The 18317-nt window shown below is 50.5% G+C and overlaps 9 non-coding genes across 9 annotated transcripts; all 9 read right to left on the reverse strand.

Annotated features, from left to right (window-relative positions):
• Positions 1 to 31: 31 nt before the first annotated feature.
• Positions 32 to 222, reverse strand: LOC142691675 (U2 spliceosomal RNA). The gene has a single exon (XR_012860205.1). It is a non-coding gene; the product is annotated as a U2 spliceosomal RNA (small nuclear RNA).
• Positions 223 to 1514: 1292 nt separating this feature from the next.
• Positions 1515 to 1705, reverse strand: LOC142691676 (U2 spliceosomal RNA). Its single transcript, XR_012860206.1, has one exon. It is a non-coding gene; the product is annotated as a U2 spliceosomal RNA (small nuclear RNA).
• Positions 1706 to 2997: 1292 nt separating this feature from the next.
• LOC142691677 (U2 spliceosomal RNA) lies at positions 2998 to 3188 on the reverse strand. The gene has a single exon (XR_012860207.1). It is a non-coding gene; the product is annotated as a U2 spliceosomal RNA (small nuclear RNA).
• A 1288-nt stretch (positions 3189 to 4476) lies between these two features.
• LOC142691678 (U2 spliceosomal RNA) lies at positions 4477 to 4667 on the reverse strand. The gene has a single exon (XR_012860208.1). It is a non-coding gene; the product is annotated as a U2 spliceosomal RNA (small nuclear RNA).
• Positions 4668 to 5955: 1288 nt separating this feature from the next.
• LOC142691679 (U2 spliceosomal RNA) lies at positions 5956 to 6146 on the reverse strand. The gene has a single exon (XR_012860209.1). It is a non-coding gene; the product is annotated as a U2 spliceosomal RNA (small nuclear RNA).
• Positions 6147 to 7422: 1276 nt separating this feature from the next.
• On the reverse strand, positions 7423 to 7613 carry LOC142691680 (U2 spliceosomal RNA). The gene has a single exon (XR_012860210.1). It is a non-coding gene; the product is annotated as a U2 spliceosomal RNA (small nuclear RNA).
• Positions 7614 to 8909: 1296 nt separating this feature from the next.
• On the reverse strand, positions 8910 to 9100 carry LOC142691811 (U2 spliceosomal RNA). The gene has a single exon (XR_012860329.1). It is a non-coding gene; the product is annotated as a U2 spliceosomal RNA (small nuclear RNA).
• Positions 9101 to 10376: 1276 nt separating this feature from the next.
• LOC142691681 (U2 spliceosomal RNA) lies at positions 10377 to 10567 on the reverse strand. The gene has a single exon (XR_012860211.1). It is a non-coding gene; the product is annotated as a U2 spliceosomal RNA (small nuclear RNA).
• Positions 10568 to 11835: 1268 nt separating this feature from the next.
• Positions 11836 to 12026, reverse strand: LOC142691683 (U2 spliceosomal RNA). Its single transcript, XR_012860212.1, has one exon. It is a non-coding gene; the product is annotated as a U2 spliceosomal RNA (small nuclear RNA).
• Between the last annotated feature and the right edge of the window lie 6291 nt (positions 12027 to 18317).

An 18317-nucleotide genomic window follows, 5' to 3' on the forward strand; every position in this document is an offset into this window, starting at 1 on the left:
TTTGGAATCTGCTTTTAGTCAACACATAAGGAAAGGGTGCACCGGTCCTGGAAATACTGCAATACCAGGTCAATGCGTGGAGTGGACAGAGCAAGCTCTATTTCCATCTCCCTGTTCTAAAAATCCATTTAATATATGGTCCCCAGATAGGGGACGTATCAGATATTAAACTGATAAGAACAGATACTACACTTGATCTTAGCCAAAAGGCCGAGAAGCGATAACCCGAACGGGCCGCGCGTTGCCCGAGCCTGCCCGATACTGCTGTTCAGCCCTTGCAGCGATTCAGCCTACTTCTAGGCAATTCCATGGGGCCCTGCAGGCTCACACACTCACAGCTACACGGGAGGTGAATAAAGGCCGGAGAGGAAGCCAGACAGGATTTGCTTCTTTTGCTTGCACCACAATGCAGTGCTGAAAGAGGAGGAATCTACATAAAAACGCCTTCCTGGCAACGCCCAAATGCCCTGCTGCCATGCAGATAAACACTGGCAGCGGCAGCAAGTGCATGCCCACAGCCACCCCTTGTTCCTTCACACCTTGTATCAGCTGTAATCCAGTCCAGTCCAGTGCTGCCTGCTGAGCAGCACTGACCAACACTGCCTGGGCCCAGGCTTTTATCTCTGAGGCCCCATTATGATGTCAGAAAGCTGGCTCTGGAATCCTGAGGGCTCCACTATGACACGTGCAAAGTTCCGTCTGAACTTTATATAAGACGGTGAGGCTCAGTCAGTCACTCAGTGTTGCCTGAGAGGGCAACACTGCAACAGCCGGCCGCCAGGCTGTCTTTTTTTTGCACAGCTAGTTGCCTCCAGGAGGCCACAAGAGGGAGACAAGGGACTGCAAAATGGAAAATAGGCATCCACCAACTTTACAGACAACTTCTCCTTGCTCCTACAACCTCCATCCTTGCACAGTTTGTTATTCTTCTAGGTAACATAGTAACAAATCCAAATTGCTGCTCTCTTTGTAGGCAAGCAAGGCTTTGTTGCAACTGCAATTCTTACTTCTTCTTGAAATGTAGGGACGACAGTACATTCCATCACATCCATCTAGTGTACACAGGTAGGTCCATTGTGGCGGGCAGGCGAGCGGGCGGGCTGCTTTATTGGCTGTTTGCTGTTCCCCTACTCCACTCCACTATTTGACTGTTGTGCTGCATCAATCAATCAATCAATCAATCAATCAATCAATCAATCAATCAATCAATCAATCAGTGGCTGGCTCAGGTGCAGCTCTTTAACTTACCTAAAAGGGAGGGCGGAGAGAAGACAAGGAAGGTGAATGAGGTGTTCCAATGTGAAATGCCGGAAACACAGAAACACAGACGACACACAACAAGAGGTGGCAATCTATTCATTAATTGCATTTAATCAATGAGCTCATTATCACTCATGCATTGTCCAACAGGTGTTGAAATAATGGGATTAAAAGGGGAGATCCCTTCAGAAAGACAGAAACAATAGCAAAGACAAAAAACACTTTTGGAATCTGCTTTTAGTCAACACATAAGGAAAGGGTGCACCGGTCCTGGAAATACTGCAATACCAGGTCAATGCGTGGAGTGGACAGAGCAAGCTCTATTTCCATCTCCCTGTTCTAAAAATCCATTTAATATATGGTCCCCAGATAGGGGACGTATCAGATATTAAACTGATAAGAACAGATACTACACTTGATCTTAGCCAAAAGGCCGAGAAGCGATAACCCGAACGGGCCGCGCGTTGCCCGAGCCTGCCCGATACTGCTGTTCAGCCCTTGCAGCGATTCAGCCTACTTCTAGGCAATTCCATGGGGCCCTGCAGGCTCACACACTCACAGCTACACGGGAGGTGAATAAAGGCCGGAGAGGAAGCCAGACAGGATTTGCTTCTTTTGCTTGCACCACAATGCAGTGCTGAAAGAGGAGGAATCTACATAAAAACGCCTTCCTGGCAACGCCCAAATGCCCTGCTGCCATGCAGATAAACACTGGCAGCGGCAGCAAGTGCATGCCCACAGCCACCCCTTGTTCCTTCACACCTTGTATCAGCTGTAATCCAGTCCAGTCCAGTGCTGCCTGCTGAGCAGCACTGACCAACACTGCCTGGGCCCAGGCTTTTATCTCTGAGGCCCCATTATGATGTCAGAAAGCTGGCTCTGGAATCCTGAGGGCTCCACTATGACACGTGCAAAGTTCCGTCTGAACTTTATATAAGACGGTGAGGCTCAGTCAGTCACTCAGTGTTGCCTGAGAGGGCAACACTGCAACAGCCGGCCGCCAGGCTGTCTTTTTTTTGCACAGCTAGTTGCCTCCAGGAGGCCACAAGAGGGAGACAAGGGACTGCAAAATGGAAAATAGGCATCCACCAACTTTACAGACAACTTCTCCTTGCTCCTACAACCTCCATCCTTGCACAGTTTGTTATTCTTCTAGGTAACATAGTAACAAATCCAAATTGCTGCTCTCTTTGTAGGCAAGCAAGGCTTTGTTGCAACTGCAATTCTTACTTCTTCTTGAAATGTAGGGACGACAGTACATTCCATCACATCCATCTAGTGTACACAGGTAGGTCCATTGTGGCGGGCAGGCGAGCGGGCGGGCTGCTTTATTGGCTGTTTGCTGTTCCCCTACTCCACTCCACTATTTGACTGTTGTGCTGCATCAATCAATCAATCAATCAATCAATCAATCAATCAATCAATCAATCAATCAATCAGTGGCTGGCTCAGGTGCAGCTCTTTAACTTACCTAAAAGGGAGGGCGGAGAGAAGACAAGGAAGGTGAATGAGGTGTTCCAATGTGAAATGCCGGAAACACAGAAACACAGACGACACACAACAAGAGGTGGCAATCTATTCATTAATTGCATTTAATCAATGAGCTCATTATCACTCATGCATTGTCCAACAGGTGTTGAAATAATGGGATTAAAAGGGGAGATCCCTTCAGAAAGACAGAAACAATAGCAAAGACAAAAAACACTTTTGGAATCTGCTTTTAGTCAACACATAAGGAAAGGGTGCACCGGTCCTGGAAATACTGCAATACCAGGTCAATGCGTGGAGTGGACAGAGCAAGCTCTATTTCCATCTCCCTGTTCTAAAAATCCATTTAATATATGGTCCCCAGATAGGGGACGTATCAGATATTAAACTGATAAGAACAGATACTACACTTGATCTTAGCCAAAAGGCCGAGAAGCGATAACCCGAACGGGCCGCGCGTTGCCCGAGCCTGCCCGATACTGCTGTTCAGCCCTTGCAGCGATTCAGCCTACTTCTAGGCAATTCCATGGGGCCCTGCAGGCTCACACCGTCACAGCTACACGGGAGGTGAATAAAGGCCGGAGAGGAAGCCAGACAGGATTTGCTTCTTTTGCTTGCACCACAATGCAGTGCTGAAAGAGGAGGAATCTACATAAAAACGCCTTCCTGGCAACGCCCAAATGCCCTGCTGCCATGCAGATAAACACTGGCAGCGGCAGCAAGTGCATGCCCACAGCCACCCCTTGTTCCTTCACACCTTGTATCAGCTGTAATCCAGTCCAGTCCAGTGCTGCCTGCTGAGCAGCACTGACCAACACTGCTTGGGCCCAGGCTTTTATCTATGAGGCCCCATTATGATGTCAGAAAGCTGGCTCTGGAATCCTGAGGGCTCCACTATGACACGTGCAAAGTTCCGTCTGAACTTTATATAAGACGGTGAGGCTCAGTCAGTCACTCAGTGTTGCCTGAGAGGGCAACACTGCAACAGCCGGCCGCCAGGCTGTCTTTTTTTTGCACAGCTAGTTGCCTCCAGGAGGCCACAAGAGGGAGACAAGGGACTGCAAAATGGAAAATAGGCATCCACCAACTTTACAGACAACTTCTCCTTGCTCCTACAACCTCCATCCTTGCACAGTTTGTTATTCTTCTAGGTAACATAGTAACAAATCCAAATTGCTGCTCTCTTTGTAGGCAAGCAAGGCTTTGTTGCAACTGCAATTCTTACTTCTTCTTGAAATGTAGGGACGACAGTACATTCCATCACATCCATCTAGTGTACACAGGTAGGTCCATTGTGGCGGGCAGGCGAGCGGGCGGGCTGCTTTATTGGCTGTTTGCTGTTCCCCTACTCCACTCCACTATTTGACTGTTGTGCTGCATCAATCAATCAATCAATCAATCAATCAATCAATCAATCAATCAATCAATCAGTGGCTGGCTCAGGTGCAGCTCTTTAACTTACCTAAAAGGGAGGGCGGAGAGAAGACAAGGAAGGTGAATGAGGTGTTCCAATGTGAAATGCCGGAAACACAGAAACACAGACGACACACAACAAGAGGTGGCAATCTATTCATTAATTGCATTTAATCAATGAGCTCATTATCACTCATGCATTGTCCAACAGGTGTTGAAATAATGGGATTAAAAGGGGAGATCCCTTCAGAAAGACAGAAACAATAGCAAAGACAAAAAACACTTTTGGAATCTGCTTTTAGTCAACACATAAGGAAAGGGTGCACCGGTCCTGGAAATACTGCAATACCAGGTCAATGCGTGGAGTGGACAGAGCAAGCTCTATTTCCATCTCCCTGTTCTAAAAATCCATTTAATATATGGTCCCCAGATAGGGGACGTATCAGATATTAAACTGATAAGAACAGATACTACACTTGATCTTAGCCAAAAGGCCGAGAAGCGATAACCCGAACGGGCCGCGCGTTGCCCGAGCCTGCCCGATACTGCTGTTCAGCCCTTGCAGCGATTCAGCCTACTTCTAGGCAATTCCATGGGGCCCTGCAGGCTCACACACTCACAGCTACACGGGAGGTGAATAAAGGCCGGAGAGGAAGCCAGACAGGATTTGCTTCTTTTGCTTGCACCACAATGCAGTGCTGAAAGAGGAGGAATCTACATAAAAACGCCTTCCTGGCAACGCCCAAATGCCCTGCTGCCATGCAGATAAACACTGGCAGCGGCAGCAAGTGCATGCCCACAGCCACCCCTTGTTCCTTCACACCTTGTATCAGCTGTAATCCAGTCCAGTCCAGTGCTGCCTGCTGAGCAGCACTGACCAACACTGCCTGGGCCCAGGCTTTTATCTCTGAGGCCCCATTATGATGTCAGAAAGCTGGCTCTGGAATCCTGAGGGCTCCACTATGACACGTGCAAAGTTCCGTCTGAACTTTATATAAGACGGTGAGGCTCAGTCAGTCACTCAGTGTTGCCTGAGAGGGCAACACTGCAACAGCCGGCCGCCAGGCTGTCTTTTTTTTGCACAGCTAGTTGCCTCCAGGAGGCCACAAGAGGGAGACAAGGGACTGCAAAATGGAAAATAGGCATCCACCAACTTTACAGACAACTTCTCCTTGCTCCTACAACCTCCATCCTTGCACAGTTTGTTATTCTTCTAGGTAACATAGTAACAAATCCAAATTGCTGCTCTCTTTGTAGGCAAGCAAGGCTTTGTTGCAACTGCAATTCTTACTTCTTCTTGAAATGTAGGGACGACAGTACATTCCATCACATCCATCTAGTGTACACAGGTAGGTCCATTGTGGCGGGCAGGCGAGCGGGCGGGCTGCTTTATTGGCTGTTTGCTGTTCCCCTACTCCACTCCACTATTTGACTGTTGTGCTGCATCAATCAATCAATCAATCAATCAATCAATCAATCAATCAATCAATCAATCAGTGGCTGGCTCAGGTGCAGCTCTTTAACTTACCTAAAAGGGAGGGCGGAGAGAAGACAAGGAAGGTGAATGAGGTGTTCCAATGTGAAATGCCGGAAACACAGAAACACAGACGACACACAACAAGAGGTGGCAATCTATTCATTAATTGCATTTAATCAATGAGCTCATTATCACTCATGCATTGTCCAACAGGTGTTGAAATAATGGGATTAAAAGGGGAGATCCCTTCAGAAAGACAGAAACAATAGCAAAGACAAAAAACACTTTTGGAATCTGCTTTTAGTCAACACATAAGGAAAGGGTGCACCGGTCCTGGAAATACTGCAATACCAGGTCAATGCGTGGAGTGGACAGAGCAAGCTCTATTTCCATCTCCCTGTTCTAAAAATCCATTTAATATATGGTCCCCAGATAGGGGACGTATCAGATATTAAACTGATAAGAACAGATACTACACTTGATCTTAGCCAAAAGGCCGAGAAGCGATAACCCGAACGGGCCGCGCGTTGCCCGAGCCTGCCCGATACTGCTGTTCAGCCCTTGCAGCGATTCAGCCTACTTCTAGGCAATTCCATGGGGCCCTGCAGGCTCACACACTCACAGCTACACGGGAGGTGAATAAAGGCCGGAGAGGAAGCCAGACAGGATTTGCTTCTTTTGCTTGCACCACAATGCAGTGCTGAAAGAGGAGGAATCTACATAAAAACGCCTTCCTGGCAACGCCCAAATGCCCTGCTGCCATGCAGATAAACACTGGCAGCGGCAGCAAGTGCATGCCCACAGCCACCCCTTGTTCCTTCACACCTTGTATCAGCTGTAATCCAGTCCAGTCCAGTGCTGCCTGCTGAGCAGCACTGACCAACACTGCCTGGGCCCAGGCTTTTATCTCTGAGGCCCCATTATGATGTCAGAAAGCTGGCTCTGGAATCCTGAGGGCTCCACTATGACACGTGCAAAGTTCCGTCTGAACTTTATATAAGACGGTGAGGCTCAGTCAGTCACTCAGTGTTGCCTGAGAGGGCAACACTGCAACAGCCGGCCGCCAGGCTGTCTTTTTTTTGCACAGCTAGTTGCCTCCAGGAGGCCACAAGAGGGAGACAAGGGACTGCAAAATGGAAAATAGGCATCCACCAACTTTACAGACAACTTCTCCTTGCTCCTACAACCTCCATCCTTGCACAGTTTGTTATTCTTCTAGGTAACATAGTAACAAATCCAAATTGCTGCTCTCTTTGTAGGCAAGCAAGGCTTTGTTGCAACTGCAATTCTTACTTCTTCTTGAAATGTAGGGACGACAGTACATTCCATCACATCCATCTAGTGTACACAGGTAGGTCCATTGTGGCGGGCAGGCGAGCGGGCGGGCTGCTTTATTGGCTGTTTGCTGTTCCCCTACTCCACTCCACTATTTGACTGTTGTGCTGCATCAATCAATCAATCAATCAATCAATCAATCAATCAATCAGTGGCTGGCTCAGGTGCAGCTCTTTAACTTACCTAAAAGGGAGGGCGGAGAGAAGACAAGGAAGGTGAATGAGGTGTTCCAATGTGAAATGCCGGAAACACAGAAACACAGACGACACACAACAAGAGGTGGCAATCTATTCATTAATTGCATTTAATCAATGAGCTCATTATCACTCATGCATTGTCCAACAGGTGTTGAAATAATGGGATTAAAAGGGGAGATCCCTTCAGAAAGACAGAAACAATAGCAAAGACAAAAAACACTTTTGGAATCTGCTTTTAGTCAACACATAAGGAAAGGGTGCACCGGTCCTGGAAATACTGCAATACCAGGTCAATGCGTGGAGTGGACAGAGCAAGCTCTATTTCCATCTCCCTGTTCTAAAAATCCATTTAATATATGGTCCCCAGATAGGGGACGTATCAGATATTAAACTGATAAGAACAGATACTACACTTGATCTTAGCCAAAAGGCCGAGAAGCGATAACCCGAACGGGCCGCGCGTTGCCCGAGCCTGCCCGATACTGCTGTTCAGCCCTTGCAGCGATTCAGCCTACTTCTAGGCAATTCCATGGGGCCCTGCAGGCTCACACACTCACAGCTACACGGGAGGTGAATAAAGGCCGGAGAGGAAGCCAGACAGGATTTGCTTCTTTTGCTTGCACCACAATGCAGTGCTGAAAGAGGAGGAATCTACATAAAAACGCCTTCCTGGCAACGCCCAAATGCCCTGCTGCCATGCAGATAAACACTGGCAGCGGCAGCAAGTGCATGCCCACAGCCACCCCTTGTTCCTTCACACCTTGTATCAGCTGTAATCCAGTCCAGTCCAGTGCTGCCTGCTGAGCAGCACTGACCAACACTGCCTGGGCCCAGGCTTTTATCTCTGAGGCCCCATTATGATGTCAGAAAGCTGGCTCTGGAATCCTGAGGGCTCCACTATGACACGTGCAAAGTTCCGTCTGAACTTTATATAAGACGGTGAGGCTCAGTCAGTCACTCAGTGTTGCCTGAGAGGGCAACACTGCAACAGCCGGCCGCCAGGCTGTCTTTTTTTTGCACAGCTAGTTGCCTCCAGGAGGCCACAAGAGGGAGACAAGGGACTGCAAAATGGAAAATAGGCATCCACCAACTTTACAGACAACTTCTCCTTGCTCCTACAACCTCCATCCTTGCACAGTTTGTTATTCTTCTAGGTAACATAGTAACAAATCCAAATTGCTGCTCTCTTTGTAGGCAAGCAAGGCTTTGTTGCAACTGCAATTCTTACTTCTTCTTGAAATGTAGGGACGACAGTACATTCCATCACATCCATCTAGTGTACACAGGTAGGTCCATTGTGGCGGGCAGGCGAGCGGGCGGGCTGCTTTATTGGCTGTTTGCTGTTCCCCTACTCCACTCCACTATTTGACTGTTGTGCTGCATCAATCAATCAATCAATCAATCAATCAATCAATCAATCAATCAATCAATCAATCAATCAGTGGCTGGCTCAGGTGCAGCTCTTTAACTTACCTAAAAGGGAGGGCGGAGAGAAGACAAGGAAGGTGAATGAGGTGTTCCAATGTGAAATGCCGGAAACACAGAAACACAGACGACACACAACAAGAGGTGGCAATCTATTCATTAATTGCATTTAATCAATGAGCTCATTATCACTCATGCATTGTCCAACAGGTGTTGAAATAATGGGATTAAAAGGGGAGATCCCTTCAGAAAGACAGAAACAATAGCAAAGACAAAAAACACTTTTGGAATCTGCTTTTAGTCAACACATAAGGAAAGGGTGCACCGGTCCTGGAAATACTGCAATACCAGGTCAATGCGTGGAGTGGACAGAGCAAGCTCTATTTCCATCTCCCTGTTCTAAAAATCCATTTAATATATGGTCCCCAGATAGGGGACGTATGAGATATTAAACTGATAAGAACAGATACTACACTTGATCTTAGCCAAAAGGCCGAGAAGCGATAACCCGAACGGGCCGCGCGTTGCCCGAGCCTGCCCGATACTGCTGTTCAGCCCTTGCAGCGATTCAGCCTACTTCTAGGCAATTCCATGGGGCCCTGCAGGCTCACACACTCACAGCTACACGGGAGGTGAATAAAGGCCGGAGAGGAAGCCAGACAGGATTTGCTTCTTTTGCTTGCACCACAATGCAGTGCTGAAAGAGGAGGAATCTACATAAAAACGCCTTCCTGGCAACGCCCAAATGCCCTGCTGCCATGCAGATAAACACTGGCAGCGGCAGCAAGTGCATGCCCACAGCCACCCCTTGTTCCTTCACACCTTGTATCAGCTGTAATCCAGTCCAGTCCAGTGCTGCCTGCTGAGCAGCACTGACCAACACTGCTTGGGCCCAGGCTTTTATCTCTGAGGCCCCATTATGATGTCAGAAAGCTGGCTCTGGAATCCTGAGGGCTCCACTATGACACGTGCAAAGTTCCGTCTGAACTTTATATAAGACGGTGAGGCTCAGTCAGTCACTCAGTGTTGCCTGAGAGGGCAACACTGCAACAGCCGGCCGCCAGGCTGTCTTTTTTTTGCACAGCTAGTTGCCTCCAGGAGGCCACAAGAGGGAGACAAGGGACTGCAAAATGGAAAATAGGCATCCACCAACTTTACAGACAACTTCTCCTTGCTCCTACAACCTCCATCCTTGCACAGTTTGTTATTCTTCTAGGTAACATAGTAACAAATCCAAATTGCTGCTCTCTTTGTAGGCAAGCAAGGCTTTGTTGCAACTGCAATTCTTACTTCTTCTTGAAATGTAGGGACGACAGTACATTCCATCACATCCATCTAGTGTACACAGGTAGGTCCATTGTGGCGGGCAGGCGAGCGGGCGGGCTGCTTTATTGGCTGTTTGCTGTTCCCCTACTCCACTCCACTATTTGACTGTTGTGCTGCATCAATCAATCAATCAATCAATCAATCAATCAATCAATCAGTGGCTGGCTCAGGTGCAGCTCTTTAACTTACCTAAAAGGGAGGGCGGAGAGAAGACAAGGAAGGTGAATGAGGTGTTCCAATGTGAAATGCCGGAAACACAGAAACACAGACGACACACAACAAGAGGTGGCAATCTATTCATTAATTGCATTTAATCAATGAGCTCATTATCACTCATGCATTGTCCAACAGGTGTTGAAATAATGGGATTAAAAGGGGAGATCCCTTCAGAAAGACAGAAACAATAGCAAAGACAAAAAACACTTTTGGAATCTGCTTTTAGTCAACACATAAGGAAAGGGTGCACCGGTCCTGGAAATACTGCAATACCAGGTCAATGCGTGGAGTGGACAGAGCAAGCTCTATTTCCATCTCCCTGTTCTAAAAATCCATTTAATATATGGTCCCCAGATAGGGGACGTATCAGATATTAAACTGATAAGAACAGATACTACACTTGATCTTAGCCAAAAGGCCGAGAAGCGATAACCCGAACGGGCCGCGCGTTGCCCGAGCCTGCCCGATACTGCTGTTCAGCCCTTGCAGCGATTCAGCCTACTTCTAGGCAATTCCATGGGGCCCTGCAGGCTCACACACTCACAGCTACACGGGAGGTGAATAAAGGCCGGAGAGGAAGCCAGACAGGATTTGCTTCTTTTGCTTGCACCACAATGCAGTGCTGAAAGAGGAGGAATCTACATAAAAACGCCTTCCTGGCAACGCCCAAATGCCCTGCTGCCATGCAGATAAACACTGGCAGCGGCAGCAAGTGCATGCCCACAGCCACCCCTTGTTCCTTCACACCTTGTATCAGCTGTAATCCAGTCCAGTCCAGTGCTGCCTGCTGAGCAGCACTGACCAACACTGCCTGGGCCCAGGCTTTTATCTCTGAGGCCCCATTATGATGTCAGAAAGCTGGCTCTGGAATCCTGAGGGCTCCACTATGACACGTGCAAAGTTCCGTCTGAACTTTATATAAGACGGTGAGGCTCAGTCAGTCACTCAGTGTTGCCTGAGAGGGCAACACTGCAACAGCCGGCCGCCAGGCTGTCTTTTTTTTGCACAGCTAGTTGCCTCCAGGAGGCCACAAGAGGGAGACAAGGGACTGCAAAATGGAAAATAGGCATCCACCAACTTTACAGACAACTTCTCCTTGCTCCTACAACCTCCATCCTTGCACAGTTTGTTATTCTTCTAGGTAACATAGTAACAAATCCAAATTGCTGCTCTCTTTGTAGGCAAGCAAGGCTTTGTTGCAACTGCAATTCTTACTTCTTCTTGAAATGTAGGGACGACAGTACATTCCATCACATCCATCTAGTGTACACAGGTAGGTCCATTGTGGCGGGCAGGCGAGCGGGCGGGCTGCTTTATTGGCTGTTTGCTGTTCCCCTACTCCACTCCACTATTTGACTGTTGTGCTGCATCAATCAATCAATCAATCAATCAATCAATCAGTGGCTGGCTCAGGTGCAGCTCTTTAACTTACCTAAAAGGGAGGGCGGAGAGAAGACAAGGAAGGTGAATGAGGTGTTCCAATGTGAAATGCCGGAAACACAGAAACACAGACGACACACAACAAGAGGTGGCAATCTATTCATTAATTGCATTTAATCAATGAGCTCATTATCACTCATGCATTGTCCAACAGGTGTTGAAATAATGGGATTAAAAGGGGAGATCCCTTCAGAAAGACAGAAACAATAGCAAAGACAAAAAACACTTTTGGAATCTGCTTTTAGTCAACACATAAGGAAAGGGTGCACCGGTCCTGGAAATACTGCAATACCAGGTCAATGCGTGGAGTGGACAGAGCAAGCTCTATTTCCATCTCCCTGTTCTAAAAATCCATTTAATATATGGTCCCCAGATAGGGGACGTATCAGATATTAAACTGATAAGAACAGATACTACACTTGATCTTAGCCAAAAGGCCGAGAAGCGATAACCCGAACGGGCCGCGCGTTGCCCGGGCCTGCCCGATACTGCTGTTCAGCCCTTGCAGCGATTCAGCCTACTTCTAGGCAATTCCATGGGGCCCTGCAGGCTCACACACTCACAGCTACACGGGAGGTGAATAAAGAAGAGGCTGGACGCAGCTGCAGGCTTGAGGGAAGCCGACATGACCGTCCTGGTAGGGAAAGGGTTAATGTTAAGAGGTGAGGGAAAGGTGAAGGAGCTGAAGGAGGGACGGGGAGGAGCTAGGGGGGACGGGGGGGCCGTTACTGCGCTTCCCGCTGTTTCTCGGCATTGAGCCGGAAGCAGCGGGAGGAGTAATACACAAGAAGCAAAGCTCCCCGTTGCCCGGCTTTTTAGTATGGCAGAGGCCCTGATTTTAGAGCGGCTGCGTGCCGCTGCTGTGCACCACGGTCCCGGATGGCTGGAGGAGACCGTGGCTGCATTAACGCGGATCCCGGACGCCGTTTCGCCACGTCGGGCACGGCGTTCGGGGTCTGTTGTAAGGGACAGGCTCCCCTCCCCCGGCCCCCCTACGAGCATGGCTATGGCGGCGGGGGGGGAGTCGGCAACAACCGCTCCTGCGCTGGGCAGGCAGAGAGCGGTAGCAGGGGTGACGGCGATGCAGGCTGTGTCGACCCGTCCCTCTCGGCGGTCCCGACCTCCAGAGCGCCTGAGTCCGGAGGTAGTCCCGCGGACACGGCGTCGCAGAGGGAGCCCGATCCCGGACGCTGCAGGCCAGGCAGCTGGGAGGACCGCCCCTTCCCAGGCCCTGCGTCCTGGCAGGAATCCCAGGCCGCGACGGGGTCCGGCGGTAAGCAGGGAGTCGCAGGCCGGGCTCCCTGTCACCCCTCCCCCATCAGATGGAAGATGTCGAGAGCAAGGTACGGCCGCCCCGCATGGTGATGTTCCGGCCAGGGGGCAGGCTTCGTCAGGATCGTCTAGACGGACGACTAGATCTGCAGCGACGTCGAGGCAACAGGTCCGGTCGGAAGTCTGGGTCCCGGCGGTCGGGCGGCAGGTTGCCGGCCCATCGGTCAGCGCGTCCTCATCCCCTTTCCGAAGAGGTCGTTGGGAGGGACAGTCGTCGGCGAGAGAAGAACTGGAGGAAGGTGAACTGGACGTCTATCGTCGAGGTCAGGATGGTCCGGCTGACGGGAACACAGCGCCTGTGCAGCCCGGTGAGTGTATAACTCCATTATTGTCTTATCCAGCGATTTTTATGTCGGGTGTCGGCGGGGGGGCTGCTAGCATAGCATCGGGGGCCGGTAGTGGCGCGGGCGGACGCGACGGAGCGGGTTTGGCAGATTTAGTGGGTTGCTTACGGGAGCTGGTGGGGCGCCTGGATAGGGCCGCGGCGCCGGTAGTAACGGAAGTGTCCCCTGCGGTAGTTTGGGAAGGCCCCAGGGAAGTGGGATCGTTGCAGGCGCGTCCTGTGGTGGCGGTTAGAGAGGCGGTCGCGGTGTCGGTGCAGACTGAGGCACAGAAGGACGGCGATCGAGTGCGCATGGACGATCGTGCTCGGGGGGAGGTGTATGTTTGTTTTGAGGGTCCGTTGGGGGCGCATTTAAAGCAGGAGGTGCGTGATCGGATCTGGAAAGATGAATATGTTGAAATTTTTTCTCTCTTGCCGCTGGCTAAATTCAATTTGGATAAGAGCAAGCGGGATGAGAGTAAAAAGGACGAGGAGGAACGGCGGCGGTATAGGCTTATCCCGCAGACGTTCGTTAATTGGTCGCAGGCGTTCGCCATATTGGCTAGTGTGATAGGGGAAAAGGCGCCGGAAAATTGTTCGGCGTTATTTTGTTATTTTGATGCTATTGGGGAGGCTCATAGGGCGTATGGGGGTCAGGCGTGGCTGCGATATGATGAGCAATTCCGTCAGCGGAAGGCGGTTCGGCCGGCGATTCGGTGGGACCAGAAGGATATTGCTCTCTGGTTACGGGTTACGGCTCCGGTTAGGCAGCCCTTTCCCGGGAGCGGTGGCCAGGGAGGCCAGACTAGTCAGAGTGGACCAAGCGGCGGGGGAAAGGCGGGGTTTTGCTGGCAATTCAATGAAGGCCAGTGCAAGTTCGGGGCCACGTGCAAGTTCAAGCACGTGTGCTCCGAGTGTAATGGGGCATCACACGGGGCGGCAAAATGTCTGCGGAAAAAGAGGTCCGGGAACCAGCACGGGGCTGGTCAAGGGGGTGTCGCCGGTGAGGGTGGAAAGGATGGCCCCTTATCTAAATGAGTATCCGGATAGGGCGGCAGCTAAGTTGCTTTATGAAGGGTTTAGTGTTGGTTTTGTTATTCCTCCGCCTCCTTATGAGGTTCCGGTTACGCGGAGAAATTTAAAATCGGCTTACTTGCATGCGGAAGTCGTGTCGGAAAAGTTGTTAAAAGAAGTTTCGTTGGGGCGCATGTCGGGGCCATTTGTGGAGTCGCCGGTGAAAGATTTAGTTGTGTCCCCTTTGGGTATTGTCCCTAAACGCGAGCCCGGAAAGTTTCGTTTGATTCAACATTTATCGTATCCCAAAGGTTCGTCGGTAAATGACGGGATTGATCACGAGTTGTGTTCCGTAGTTTATACCTCATTCGATAAGGCGGTGGGGTTAGTGCGGGCTGCGGGTCCGGGGGCGCTGCTAGCAAAAACCGACATCGAGGCGGCGTTCAGGTTGTTGCCGGTGCATCCAGAAAGCCAACGGCTGTTGGGTTGTTTTTGGAATGGGGCCTTTTACGTGGATCGGTGCCTTCCGATGGGGTGTTCTCTTTCTTGTGCATACTTCGAGGCGTTTAGTAGCTTCGTGGAGTGGGTAACGAGGGGAGTATCCGGGGTCGATTCGTTGATCCATTACTTAGATGATTTTTTGTGCGTTGGCCCGGGGGGTTCGCCGGTTTGCGGTAACTTGCTTCATGCCCTGCAGAAGGTGGCGAGGGATTTTGGGATCCCTTTGGCGCCGGAAAAAACGGAGGGCCCGGTAGCGACGATTTGTTTCTTGGGAATCGAAATTGACTCGGTGGCAATGGAGTGTCGGCTCCCGGCGGATAAGTTGGGTGCTTTGAGGCTGGAGGTGCGACGGGCTTGTAGAAGGAAGAAAATGTCGCTGAGGGAGCTTCAGTCGCTGCTGGGGAAGTTGAATTTCGCCTGCCGGATTATGCCGATGGGGAGGGTGTTTGGTAGAAGGTTGGCGGCGGCAACGGCGGGAGTGCGGGCGCCGCATCATTTTGTGAGGCTCAAGGAGGAGCACCGAGCTGATCTTCAGGTTTGGGATGACTTCTTGGGCCAGTACAATGGTCGCTCGCTATGGATGGCCCCAGCGCAGGATACGAGTGATCTGAATATTTTCACGGATGCGGCTGGGGCGGGTGGCTTTGGAGCTTACGGGGGAGGTCCGTGGTGCGCAGGTCAATGGCCGGCTAGCTGGGTGTCCAGTGGATTGACGCGGAATCTGGCCCTGCTCGAGCTGTTTCCCATCGTGGTGGCGGCTACCATTTGGGGGGACAGGCTCAGGGATAAGAAGGTCCGTTTTTACTGCGACAACATGGGGGTGGTGCTTGCCATTAATAACATCACGGCGTCCTCTCCTCCGGTAGTTCAATTGTTGCGACATTTAGTGTTGGTGTGTTTGTCGCTGAACGCGTGGGTGGTGGCGGTGCATGTCCCGGGTGTACGGAATTGTGTTGCTGATGCTCTTTCTCGCTCGCAGTGGGACCGGTTTCGGCAATTGGCCCCGGGAGCGGAACGTCTCGGTTTGGCGTGTCCGGATCATCTATGGGATCTGGTATCGGTCCCGTAGAGCAGCTGTTACAAAGGTCTTTGGCGCGCACGACGTGGAGGGCTTATGCTGCTTGTTGGAGGCAGTGGGAGGAGTGGGTAAGAGAGTTGGGTGATGTTAATACGGATAGAGACAGGTTGGTGGCACTTTTGTATTGGTTAGGGGATGCCTGGGAGGGGGGGTTTTCAGTAGCGAAGGTGAACCGGTTTATATCCGCGGTGGCGTTTGGGCTTAAGTTGCGGGGCTTGCGGGATGTATCGAAGGAATTTCTGGTATCGCAGGCTTTGAAGGGGTTGCGCAGAGGTAGGGTGGAGGCGGATAGTAGAAGGCCGGTGTCGTTTGCTTTGCTGGGCTTGTTGGGCGGTTCATTGGCATCGGTATGTCGTTCTTCAGATGAAATGGATTTGTTTCGGTTGGCTTTCTCGTTGGCGTTCTTCGGAGCATTTAGAATAGGTGAGTTGGTGTCGCCAAGTACTAAACAGGCAGGGGGGCTGAGATCTGGGGAGGTGAGCCTTTTTGCAGATCGGTTGGAGGTATGGTTGCGTAGATCAAAAACTGACCAATTAGGGAAGGGAAAACTGATAGTTTTGTTCGCTCTCCCGGGGTCGGTCATGTGCCCAGTAGAGTGCATGCGGGGTTTTACAAAAAACAGGGGGTCTCCAGATTTGCCTTTGTTACGTCATGTGGACGGGTCGTTCTTGTCCAGGTTTCAGTTTGGAGCTGTTTTTAAAAAATGTTTGACGGCGGTTGGGGTTGCGGCAGGCTCATATTCATCTCATTCCTTCCGGATTGGCGCAGCAACGGAAGCAGGGCGCTGGGGGTTGGATGATGAGGGGGTGAGGCGTATTGGTCGTTGGGAGTCAAAAAGGTTTAAGTCCTATGTCCGCCCCCATATGTTGTAATTTTGTTGTTTATGCTTGCAAATGTTATATGGTGGTGCCTAACTGTGTTTTCCGTTTCAGATTCGCCTCCTTGTCTGGTGTGGTTGATGGGTCATTCGTACGTGCACTGGGGGGCTTTGAGGGCGGACGTCCGCCCGGATGGTCGCCAGTTGCGCATTCCGCGACAGGATGCGGTTGTGCATTGGCTGGGGTTTAGAGGTATGTCGTGGAACAGGGTGTTGGCGGAATTCCAGACATATGTGCGGCTTGATAGGGTTCCGGAGGTTTTAGTGTTGCACGTGGGTGGGAATGACTTAGGAGTCCGCCCTTTTCGTGAGTTGGTGCGGGATATCAAACATGATTTGTTGTGTTTGTGGGTATCTTATCCCAAGTTGGTGGTAGTGTGGTCGGACATAGTCCCAAGGAAGCATTGGCGGTTAGCTAGATCGGTGGAGAGAGTCAATAAAGCTCGGATAAAAGTTAACCGGGCGGTGTCCCGTTTTGTGGCAAAGAACGGGGGCATTTGCGTGAGGCATAGGGATTTGGAGTCAGGATTGGGGAATTTCTGGAGGAGTGACGGGGTTCATCTGACCGAGGTTGGCATTGATATTTGGAGCTTGGCTATAGCAGAAGGCATAGAAAGGGCGGTGGTGGTGTGGAGGAACTCACAGGCTTAAGGTGGTCAAGGCCTGTTTCGCGGTGGCGGGGGGAGTCCTTGAGGCCAGTCAGTACAAAATGGTGGGGGGGTCGCATCGGGGGTATGCGTCCCCCAAAAAAGGTACATGGTTGAAGACTTCATCGGGTGTTATCCCTTTGAAGTGGTCTTCTGGTAGAAGGTATGTCACTTGAAGGCTTCATCGGGTGTTATCCCTTTGAAGTGGACTTCTAGTGGTCGGTATATCACTTGAGAGCTTCAACGGGTGTTATCCCCTTGAAGTGGACTTCTAGTGGTTGGAGCCATCTGCAGAGGTGAACGGTGCTTCCGAGCTGGTTTACGGCTGGAGGTAATTAGTGGTTTGCAGATGGCTAATTCGGTGTGTTCTTGAAAGGAACATCTGAAGGGGCTTCAAGGACTTCCTCTGCTCGGGTTAATGTTAACGTTTAATTGTTATTTATGATTCTGACCCATGTTGGGTCATGTGAATTATTAGGAGGAATTCTCTGGTGGATTCCTAACTAGTTATCCGAATGTTTCGGATTTAAATTGTTTTTATAAAACTGTGAAATTAATAAACGGCTGCTGTGGCCATTTCACATCCAACCTCGGTGTCATGTGTCGTTACTAAATGGGGGTGGGGGATAGTATGGTTTAAGGTTAACACACGACTCTACCTAGGCAGGTCAAGAAGAGGCTGGACGCAGCTGCAGGCTTGAGGGAAGCCGACATGACCGTCCTGGTAGGGAAAGGGTTAATGTTAAGAGGTGAGGGAAAGGTGAAGGAGCTGAAGGAGGGACGGGGAGGAGCTAGGGGGGACGGGGGGGCCGTTACTGCGCTTCCCGCTGTTTCTCGGCATTGAGCCGGAAGCAGCGGGAGGAGTAATACACAAGAAGCAAAGCTCCCACCCTCCCACCCTTGTTTTGTTACTCCTTAGGTCTTCTGTACGTCCGTATATGAGCGTTGTGTTTTATTTTGTGTGTTTAT

Source organism: Rhinoderma darwinii (genome assembly GCF_050947455.1).
Source record: "Rhinoderma darwinii isolate aRhiDar2 chromosome 5 unlocalized genomic scaffold, aRhiDar2.hap1 SUPER_5_unloc_38, whole genome shotgun sequence".
Classification (NCBI taxonomy): domain Eukaryota; kingdom Metazoa; phylum Chordata; class Amphibia; order Anura; family Rhinodermatidae; genus Rhinoderma; species Rhinoderma darwinii.